Consider the following 11,313-nt stretch of genomic DNA (forward strand, 5'->3'; position numbering starts at 1 on the left):
CCCACCCAATCAATCCCTAAGAGGGCTCCCTGGGCAACTCCTCTCAGCGAGGCCGCACAACTGGGGCTGGGTTTTGTGAACAATGTCATCCTTTAGACGGCGGTTTCGGTGCCACTCCAGACTACACATCAGGACCCAACATTGCCCCAGTCATTAAATCGGTTACCCAAACGCTGTGGCGTGGCCAGTCCCCTCCTCCCTCCCCAGTTACTGTCTACTTGATCTTATTCTTATTTCCCCTTCCTCTTCTTTTTCCTCCTGTTCTCTTACTAAAATTCTTATCAGACTTCAGAGCAGAATAAATTCTATTTCTAGAAACCACCCATGGCCAATACCAAGTCTCTTTGACTTCTTTAATACCGATGTCATTCATTTACTTGGCAGATAGCATCTGTGATTAGTGTGGTCCCGACTGTCCTGAAACACACTCTGTAGACCAGGCTGGCCTCAAACTCACAGAGATCCACCTGCCTCTACTTCCCAAGTGCCGGGACTAAAGGTGTGCACCGCTATGCCCAGCCCAAATGGAATTTAAAACCGCTGTGCGGTTAGTGCTTAGGTCTGGCATGTCATTTATTTTCGCCATGCTATGTGAATTATCACTATTATTATTATTATTATTATTATTAATCCTTTAAGGAGATATTCTGCCACTGGCTGAGGTTTTCAGAGAAGGCACATGAGTGCCAGTGTGGCGAGAGGAAAGAAAGCGGGCAGCAGTGAGGGTTACTGGGCATTTGCCACATGCCTGCCTCCAGTTAGGTTTCCATATACATTATCTCGCTTGTCTCTCACAGAGACCTTGTACCCATTTTAAAACCAAGTTGAGCTTCAGAAAGACCAATTGGTTTACCAAAGCCTGCCAGTCCGAGGCACCTCAAACAGGCTTTGAACCCTGGCTATCCAGCTGCGAACCCCTCCCCTTCTTTTCTTCCCCCTGTACCCAACACCCTGTGGACAGAACAGCCTCCTAAAAGTTTGCCGTGTGCAATTCTTATTTTCCATAGTCAATGACAGAGTCAATCAGATTCATTTGCACTCAACCAAGATTCTGCCTTGGACAGGAATACGGAGGGAACGCTAAGGACGTCACCCACGGCGCTTTACTTCCAGCGAGGACATCTCTGCAAGAGCAGCATGGAGCGGTCGAGAGAAATCTCTCATAGAACTAGATAGAACTAGTTATTTTTACCCTGTGTCGCTTCTCCTGGAAACAGTTCCCAGGCATGTGAAGTTGTATTTCCTTTAACTTCCTCTAAAAAATCTCACTTTTAGCTCTCCAGGAACAGCTGCCCCTCATGCCCCAAATACATATATAAATGGAGAGTTCGGTTAGCTTTTCTCAAAGCGCCAGTGTGCTGGGAAGGGCAGTGTAAATCTGGTTTAGAAAAAAAAAAAAAAAAAAAAAAACCCTAAATGAGGCCCCTCAAACGTGGCCTCTGAGATCCAGCCTGAAAGCTCGGCACGGATCTGTGTCCAATAATAAAATCCTCCTCAAATCTGGGAGCACTCAGCCGGTCCCGCCATCCCAACCTTCTAAGTGCCTCCTTCTCGTGTGCTTTGTTTCTTTCCCTAGCCTCTTGCAAAATCTTGTTCCAAAATGTCAGTCACCCATCAGCTAATGGGATGAGAAGTTGCCTCACAATCACGGAAACCTCCTGGTCCTGGCCCGGAGCCCCCCATGACGCCCGCGTCCCCGGATGACCTCCCAGCATTCATGACATAAGACAATCTCAGAGCAGCTTCAGAAGCGGACATGCTCATTCGTTATTCATTCAAAAGACCAAGAAAAAAGGAGAGAGAGAGAAATGAACAAGGACATTTTTGGTGGGTCACCAGCCAGGACACTGAAATTCGAACATCGAACAATTAATTTGAGAATAATATAAACAGGTTCCAATATTTAAATTTTAGGAATATGCCTTGAAGAGTCTGTGGCTTTGAATTTAAGAATGTTCTCCCCACAGACGCATTCTGCACCACGCTCCACCAGCCCCTCTCACCGCGGTCTGGCATCCCTACTCTTTGACCGCCTGTTCCCCTCATTTTCTCCAGCTACCTGTGCTATCTACGTACAAACGAATCCCCCTCTCAGGTTGGCTCCGTGCGGTTGCCTAGGCTGCGTTCACTCTAGTTTCCTACTGTGCCTCCTGACTTCCATGATGTTAGGGTTTTTTTTTTCCTCTGATAAGGTTTGACTTTTCAAAGTGCAGTCTTTTAAAATTCGTTTGTTCATATAAGTCAAATTCTTTCTTGTTCTTTGTCCTACTTCACAATGACAAACATGTAATCCATAAGGAATTCATTAATGCGTAAGATTTTGAAGCTGCTAGGTTGTGGGAGTGGAAATGTGTGTGCGCGCACACACACACACACACACACACACACACACACACATACACACACACACACACCATTCTTTTCTCTTTCTCTCAGAATCTTGCCACTTCCAACCACTGATTTTAGAATGTTTAAGGGTATATGCCAACTCAATAATCAAAATCATTTTGGTACTAGGAACCCAACTTCAGTCCCTGTAGACCCGTGGAATTTATTGCTTGCTCCACTTAACTCTGTAACAGCACCAACATTTTGGATAAAGATGGTTCTGATGTGACACGTGCCTTGCGATTCATTTTGATCATAAAACAATTTTTACTTAGAATCTGAGCTACCAAAAGCGCAGTTAGCCGAGTGGTCACGGTCTCCTTGCCTTGACCTGCTAAGGAGACGGAGATTCATGTTCACTTCAGAAAAGAGACTGTTGGTTTTCTGCTGCATACACATTCCTGTTTCCACTCCACAAATGTGGAACTAAGACCCGCTGTGGAGCCAAGTACTGTGCTAGGCTTTAGGACCACAGCGGTGAAGATGAGAAACACAATTCCTGCCATGTGGCACTCACTGAAGGAAGATAAGCTGGCTGCATAAATGTCTTGGTGAGACATTTGAGGCACACACAAAACAGTGACTGTGACGTTTTAGGACTCCGTAATTCGCCTTCACCCTGTTCTGGTCCAGGCTTACCCACTCCAGTCTATTTTGCCTTGGATGATTTACACAGCCTTGCTCATCAGTAGAGCCCTCAGTGACAGCTGCCCTCACATCGCAGAGCTATGGGGAAGGTTCAGAGAACAATAAAAACCCGTGGACAGCACTTGACCAAGTGCTTGATTGTGGTCTGTTAGTAGCAATACTAGTAGAGCGCCACGCTGTCCTTTCCCAGAAAAGACTGGTTCCTCATCCTTGGCTTGGTAAACTCATGGGTCCAAATATCTCCATGTCCTAACAGCCTCTTCGGTCCAAAGCACAGGTTTGCCCAGTGCCCAGAAGCGAGCTCTACACTTAGCAGCCCAACATTGTTCACTTGCTCAGATCACCGTGGCAAGAAGCCCTCACACTAAGTCCTGACACCCTTACTCCAGAGATGGAATTTCCCTCCTTCCTCGGCAGGCCTGCCACCAGACACTGTGTCTGCAGGCACTTGCCATCCCTCCCCTTCTGGGTATGTGTCAGAAGCCGCTTCACCTGACTTCATGTGGGTCTCGGGAGCAGCAGAACTGCAACTTTCTGTGGTGCTGGATATTGGGGGGCCTTGAGTACCAGCCTCAGCACCCCTATAGAGTTCAGCTAAGATTCAGCATAGCAGGCAAAAACTTGGCTAATTGGATCTGAGGGTAAAAAGGAATAAATCAACTCACACATGTTGACTCTACAGGTTCTTTATTCCTTTGCGCGGAGAAGCAGCGAGAAGAAGGGGGAGGGGGTGATCTCCACCAGGATTTTAGTTTTTACAGACATGGTTAAAAAATATTCCATGAGCAAAAACAATGATATCACATGCATTTTAGAATCACACAAAGGGGCAGGTAGAACCTGGTAAAGCAGCGCTCCAAGAAGGGGTGATGCCTCTCAGGAAGGAGTCAGCATCCAAGGGGAAATACCTGACATTCCAAACCATTAGACGGAGTTCTTCAACGTCCCTGAACTTGGACCTCACCCACACCCAGACCCACTTGTTTGGTAAGGTCTTCCTATCTTTTTTAATTTCCTACGTGGGGCCGGGCGGTGGTGGCGCACGCCTTTAATCCCAGCACTCGGGAGGCAGAGGCAGGCGGATCTCTGTGAGTTCGAGACCAGCCTGGTCTACAAGAGCTAGTTCCAGGACAGGCTCCAAAAGCTACAGAGAAACCCTGTCTCGAAAAACCAAAAATAAAAAAAAAAAAAAAAAAAAAATAATTTCCTACGTGGTCTGTTAGCAGTTAATTTTGTGGGATTGACTCTTTGTGAATTTGACTGTTAGGACAAAGAGTGACTGCTGTCTCTCTAAGGCCTCAAGGTGTGGGGAAATGGAAGGTCATTCTGTTGCTCCTGCAGAAGTCACACTGCTGAGGTGTTTTGGGAATGACTCCCATTCTGAAGGGAAGAATCATGGCTTCACAAGGTTTCTACAGATATGACAGTGACTTGTTGGCAGAGGCCACTAGTTCATTTCCCAGCTGCCCAGACTCGAAATAACCACACAGAAATCTGTATTAATTGTAATTCTGTTTGGCCAATAGCTTAAGTGTATTTCTGGCTAACTCTTATATCTTAAATTAACCCATTTCTATTAATCTGTGTATTGCCACGTGGTTGTGGCCTACCCTCCAGTGCATCTATCTCCTGCGGGCAGCTACACGGCTTCTCTCTGACTCTGCCTACTCTCTCTCTATATATATATCTCTTCCAGCCTGTCTATATTCTGTTACACCATTGGCTGAAAGCAGCTTCATTATTAACCAATGGTATTCAGAGGGGAATCCCACATCAGTGACTTTTCAAAAAGACAAGCATGCCCATAGCTCTGTAAAAACGGGTTCTCCAGGCGGATGTGGATGCATACGCTCCCCGTGGATTAGCCTATAGATCTGCCAGCTGTACATTTGCCCTGTAGTCTTGTGGGCCCCAACAACGGGAGTCTTCAGAGTTCAGTAGGGACCTACCTAGTGATTAACCCTAGATCGTTAATCCCTTGATACAGTCCTGGCTTCAAAACTTATCTCCAAATAAAAGCACCCTGCAGTTACCATATCGCCACCATGCCTCTGACGATGGATGTGAGACAGCATGGCATAACTAGCTGGACCTTCCCACAGATGACTCTTGGGTTCTTCTTGGCACATGGAGTCCCTCTGGTCAAACCATGATGAGGAGGAGCAGAAGATATGATGCCGAACAATTTGTTCTAAATCTAGGCCTCGCCAGAACTGCCCATTCTACCCCACAGGAGAAAGATGTTTACTGGTGTTTGATCCTAAGACCCCAAATGGAGTAAAAGCTTGTGGCATCTAATGTGTTTACTTCCCTTCCCCCTGAAGAGAACTGGCACACACACACACACAAATACTCCTTCATCCCTCCCAGACCACCCATTCCCAAGGAATTTATCTGTATTAGTCAGGGTTCTCTAGGAGACCAGAACTCTCTCTCTCTCTCTCTCTCTCTCTCTCTCTCTCTCTCTCTCTCTCTCTCTCTCTCTCTCTCTCTCTCTCTCTCTCTCTCTCACACACACACACACACACACACACACACACACACACACACTCAACAGTAGACTACAGTAGACTAACAACAGGGCCCTTGGGGAAGCACACCAGGTGAAGACTAGGCTTGTCACAGGATCAGACAGGAGCACCTAGAGGCCTTTTGCTCTTCCAGGCCTTCTTAGGGCTCCGCCTCAGTCATGAAAAACTGGGCGCCTCTTTAAATGGAACAGAAGAGCCCAGAAGCCTCTGGACTCCAAGAGGCAACATGTCAACGACTGGCTCGGCCGCCTGCAAGATGATGAAACCTCCCAGACCGAGGGAGAAGCCCGTGGTCAGGAATGCCTGCTCCCGAGAGCTCGCTGATTGCCATCCTCCCGAGAGTGAAAACAGATGTGTGCTCGCGAAGACAGCAAACATTGGAGGTCAACGCGTGTTCCTCTCTGCAGACCTGGTTTGGCGCGTCAGCCTAAGCATGTCGTCTCTGAGGCGGAGTGGAACTTTGATGTCGGTGTCGTGACAGAACCACATCTACAGATTCGGGTAACTGTTACACCCACCATCTACAGTAGGTCTTTTTGTCTTCCCCGAGAAGGCTCCGAGCTACAGCTCTACCGACATGGAATACATAAGAGAGTATAAGATGTGAGATCCTGTGTGTGATCTTAGTTTTAAAACGCTTTTCTGTATAGTCTGGGGCAAGCCATTTAACCCCAATTCCTACATCTGTAAAATGGAGCTTTGGTTTAAAAGAAAAAGTTTAAAATGGAAATACACATGAGCCTAAGTTTACATCCTAGGGGAACAGGACCTTGGGAGAGAAGGAGCACCGGATGGTTTCTCAGCTGGAGCTGCTGTTACCATATACTCATGCTACCGAAGTCATCGTGAGGCTGTACCCTGTGTCCTTGTGTTGCCATCCTTCCGTACTGTGCCTCTCCACCCATTCCTCTGTCACGAGACTCACAAAGGACCCAGACCCAACGGGTCAGCCACCGTACAGCAGAGAACCTGTCGTATTCGTCTTCCCCCTGTGCTTAGCGTCCGATTATTCCGTGGCGCTTGAAGAAGTGGTCTCCCAAGAAACTGAGATACCCAAGTTCTCATCCCTTCCATAATGTTTACTGAACGCACGCAGCGTGCCGTGTGCAGAGCTGCAGCCGTAGTGACGGCACGGTAATGAAAACCATATCTGAGTCATTATGAAGTATATGGCCTCACGATTCATCGCTCTAGGTGTGACCACCCACACGATTCATCACCCAATGCTTGGGTTTGTTTTTTTTGTTTGTTTTTGTTGTTTTTTTTTTTTTTTTGGTTTTTTTCAAGACAGGGTTTCTCTGCAGCTTTTTTAGAGTCTGTCCTGGACCTAGCTCTTGTAGACCAGGCTGGCCTCGAACTCAGAGATCCGCCTGCCTCTGTCTCCCGAGTGCTGGGATTAAAGGCGTGTGCCACCACCGCCTGGCTCTGGGTTTTTTTTTTTTAAGGTTTATTTATTGACTGTGCACGGGGACGGGTGTGCTCAAATGCACACGTGTGTGTTATGTGCATTCAGGAGCCTGTGGAGTCTCCCGCAAGAGCAGTAAGTGCTCCTCACTTCTAAGCCGGCACCTAGCTCTAGGTTGGTCTTTAAACCTAAGACCCACCTAGCACCCACAGAAAAGACAGACCCTAACCCCTCATCTCACTCTACTCAGTGACTTCCTGTCTCCTCTATGGCCAAATGAGGGCAGAGCAACCCTTACCACCATCATATGTGTTTGCATGGGCGTTGCCTTGGAAACCACGATGTTACCCTCTAGTGGTTGATAGCCAAACACCTTCTGGAGGTTCTGAGGGTCCAGCCAAAAGTCACTCCGAGCCTATGATCTGCCATGGGACCCTGGCATCTACCTTCTCTTTCTGGGTTTCCTGAAGACACGAAACAGAGTCTACCTAATGAGTCAGTGGGTTCCTGTTGATCCCAAGCTCGACCTGTAAGTTGTACTACAGTGTTCCTGTGACCAGGCTGCCAATTGTTACAACAGATGGATTTCAAGACCTGCCCCCACCTTCCTTGGCTGGGAGATGACCTGCAAGTTCAATGCAATGTATTTTTTTTCCTTGATAAATTATCAGGCAGGGAGGTCTGGTTACTCTCCACACACCCTCCTGTCCTCTCATTACCCTTCCCTTCATCCAGCAATTAAAAATCCTCTGATTTTTAACCACTCAGAAAACCATGCAGAATAATGTCTGTGTTGGCCTTACTACTGTGACCAGTGGGATCATGGGAGTCACAGGGCTATATTTAGGAGTAGTCCATAATAGCTAACTAGCATGTTTCTGTCCCTTTCTCTACTGCCCCCCGCATTGCTTGGACTATAAGGATGGTGGTTGAAGCTCTTTCATCTGCTTTCAATGTTGGGGTGACCATATATTGAGAGCTCTGGAACGGAGAGGAGCCTAGAGTGGAGCAGAGGCCCTAGTTTTGAGCTGTGTAGCCCTGGACTTTGGACAAAGAAGAAATGATCTCATATAGCGGTTAAGCCGTGCTGCTTTGGGCCCTGACACAGAGGAATAAGTCCTTGCCAGCACCAAATCCCATGTGTGCATTCTGGAGTTAGGTCGTCCAGGTTCAGCCACTCAGAAGCCCATAGCTTTGGCAAATTTGTTCCACTTCTCCCCTTCTGTAAAGTAGGGCTATAAAGCCAGCATGGTTACTGTGTCTGCTTGAGATGTGCAAAGACTATATTAGACTAGGAATATATGGACTATCTTATTAGCAGCTATTTAATATATAAATGGGGAGATTCCCCAAAGGCAAGATTGAAGGCTATTCTCTAAAGTCTGATACAGCCTTTTCCAGCTGCTCAGGTAATAGCAATTGTTATAATAGAAATATCCTTCTAAAACTGGGTTGGAGATATTCCCTAGCACATGTCTATAGCATGCGCAAGGCCTGGTCTGCTTACTTGGTTTTGCGGTTGTTCTTGTTTTTGTCTTGTTTGTTTGTTTTGTCAACTAGGCACAGGCTAGAAAGAAGGAACCATGTGGGCAAGCTTCTGGGGCATTTTCTTGATTGGTGACTGACTTGGGAAGGCCCAGGCTACTGTGCAAGCTGCCACCCCTGGGCAGGTGAGTCTTGGGTTGTGTAAGAATTCAGACTGAGCAAACCACGAGGAGTAAGGCGTGGCCTCTGTTTCAGTTCCTACTTCCAGGCTCCTTCCTTGAGTTTCTAGACTTCCCTCATGTCTGGACACATGAGCTGAAATATAGCCTTTCCTTCCCAAGTCAGTTTGAATCAGACCTTTATCACAGCCATAGACAGCAAACCAGGATGTGGCCATAGGTTCAATCCCTTGCACCAGTAAATAAATAGAATTTTTATGTAGCACTTAGTAACTGAACCTCACGGGTCAGGTATTGTTATTGTTATTATTTTGAGGCCAAGTCCTACCATGTAGCCCAGGCTGGCCCGGAACTCGCAATGCCGTCTAGAAGGGGAACTCATAATCCTTCGGCCTCCCACCTCTCAAGCATTAGGTTTAAAGGCACATACCCCTAAGCCCAGAGAGTTAGGTATTGTTACTCTTTATTTCAAGGAGAAGAAAACTGATACTGGGAGAAGTCAAGCCAAGGATTACATAGTTGCTAAGAGACAGTGGTGACATTTAAACACAGATCTTTCCCTTCCAAATCCCCTACATTTTCCACAGGCTTTGGTTTGTTCTTCGATACAAACCAACACACCATTGTGTGCTGTGTATATTTTTTTTTCTAAAGGACTAGATTTTTCTGTTAATAAAGAGACATAGGAAATGTGCACGTCTCCACGTAGGAAACGCTGTTTTCCTGTCCCTGGCAGAACCCCGACGGGACTAGGCCCTTCGTGTGTTTACAGAAAATGTCAGTCCTAGATGCTTGAGGACAGCAGATCCAACTGAGCCTTGGCCCGGGAGTGAGCGTGGACGATGAGCCTTCCTCCATCTTGACTGCTGTCTAGATCACCGGGCCTGATTCTGATATTCAGGCTCCTTGCTGAAAGGGGCTCCAACAAGACTTGCGCATCTGGGGTGGGGCCGGCCTGGAAGCATGTGTTTCGAATTGGCAATTCTTTTCACAGAAGCAATTTGGAACCCAGACAGGGAAGCAGCCGCTGCTGGGACTCTGACAGCCATTTTCCGTGTCCCCCGAGGGCAGGGCCAGCAGGGCCTCTCTGAGGGGACTTCAGTTAGATGTTTGGAAGAACTTTCTCACTCTGATGACTGGGGAAGACGTACACACGTGGGTTTTAGAACTTGGCTAAAATTGGGGGGGGGGGCTCTGAAGAAAGAAGGGGTGTCACACAGATGGAGGGTGTGCTGCGGTCCCACCAGCAGGAACTAGGAAGTGAAAATGAGAAGTCTTGATATAGTGGTTCCCAGCAAGGACTTCTTCGTGTGACAACCCTGAGTTCAAATCCCACCTTACTGATTTGGTAACTTGGGCCCATGTTCCTCACCCAGAACAGAGTAACTGAGGTTGAAGTAAAATATATCCAACGTTATGGAAGGTGACCAACAGATATTCATTTCGTCTTTTTCATATAAAGCTTTTCCTAGCCTACGACTCTCTGATTCATCACTTCCTGGAATTCTAAGGCACCGGTAACTTTCCAAGAGTGTAAACGGCCTCGGCTGTGGCTTCCAAGCCCTTCCCAGCATTCCTGTGAGAGGTGTGTGGAAGAGACTCTGATCAGAAATCAGCAGCCCAGCCAATGTTCCTATCAGTGGACCCCCACACCGCAGTTTTTTCTTCTGTTCCTAGTAGGACGAAAACAAAATTGCCCCCCCCCAAAAAAAACCCACAAAACAAAAACAAAACAGGTTGCTTCACAAGGTAGTAGAATCCTGGTGGAGCGTGGTTTGATGACTTCTGGCCGTGCTGCCTGTGGAGGTTAGTGCCTGGAGCCTCTTGGACACCCAGGGCTAAGTCTACCATAGGACGGTGAGCGGCACTCCTTTGGGAACAGGACTCGGAACCTCCAGCATTGGTAGGGCTGGTCCCCATCTGCCTCCCTTGAGAAACCTGATCACCTTACAGATATAAAGAAATGATGCCATTAGATGAATGTTAAAAATTCTCTAAACTCAAAAATTCCCAGGAACCAGCCATGTACAGACTATCTCTAGGCGGAGACAGATGGTCTGCCCCGACTTGGGTCCGCGGGCTACCCCTCCCCTGTGTCTGTTTAGACTTTCTTCTGGAGAGACGCTTTTAAAAGCCTACGTGAAATATTTTTCTTAAGTAGGGCTTTACGTAGAGGGGGGGGGGTATCAGTAGTAGGAAAGGCAGAGAAAGAAAATAGTCATCGGCCTGAGTGTTTGCTGCTGGCGATATTATTTCAGAGCAAGTCACCCCAGAGGGCTTGGGGTGCAGCTCACTGGTGGAGTGTTTGCCTTGAATGCACAAGACCCCGGCTTCTATCCCCAGCACCAAAAAGGGAGACAGTCATCATAAGTTGTGTTTAACTGGGGCTTCCCTTCCTGGATACGCATCGTGTGACAAAGATGTTAAAAAGATGTGTGTGCCCATTTTGCCCCCAAGTCTCTTATTGCCTGCCACATCATTAAAAGAAGTCAGGTATAAAATATTAAGGATATATATATGTATACATATACATATATATACATGCATATATATATTCTAATTAAATCTGTTTCTCGGCTGTATGTATATCAATACGTAGCCCAGGCTGGTCTTGAATTCCCCATCCTCCTGCCTCAGTCTCCATACTGTGAGGTTTAAAGACATGCAAACCACACCC

The sequence above is a fragment of the Arvicola amphibius genome, chromosome 17 (genome assembly GCF_903992535.2).
Source record: "Arvicola amphibius chromosome 17, mArvAmp1.2, whole genome shotgun sequence".
In the NCBI taxonomy this organism is placed as follows: domain Eukaryota; kingdom Metazoa; phylum Chordata; class Mammalia; order Rodentia; family Cricetidae; genus Arvicola; species Arvicola amphibius.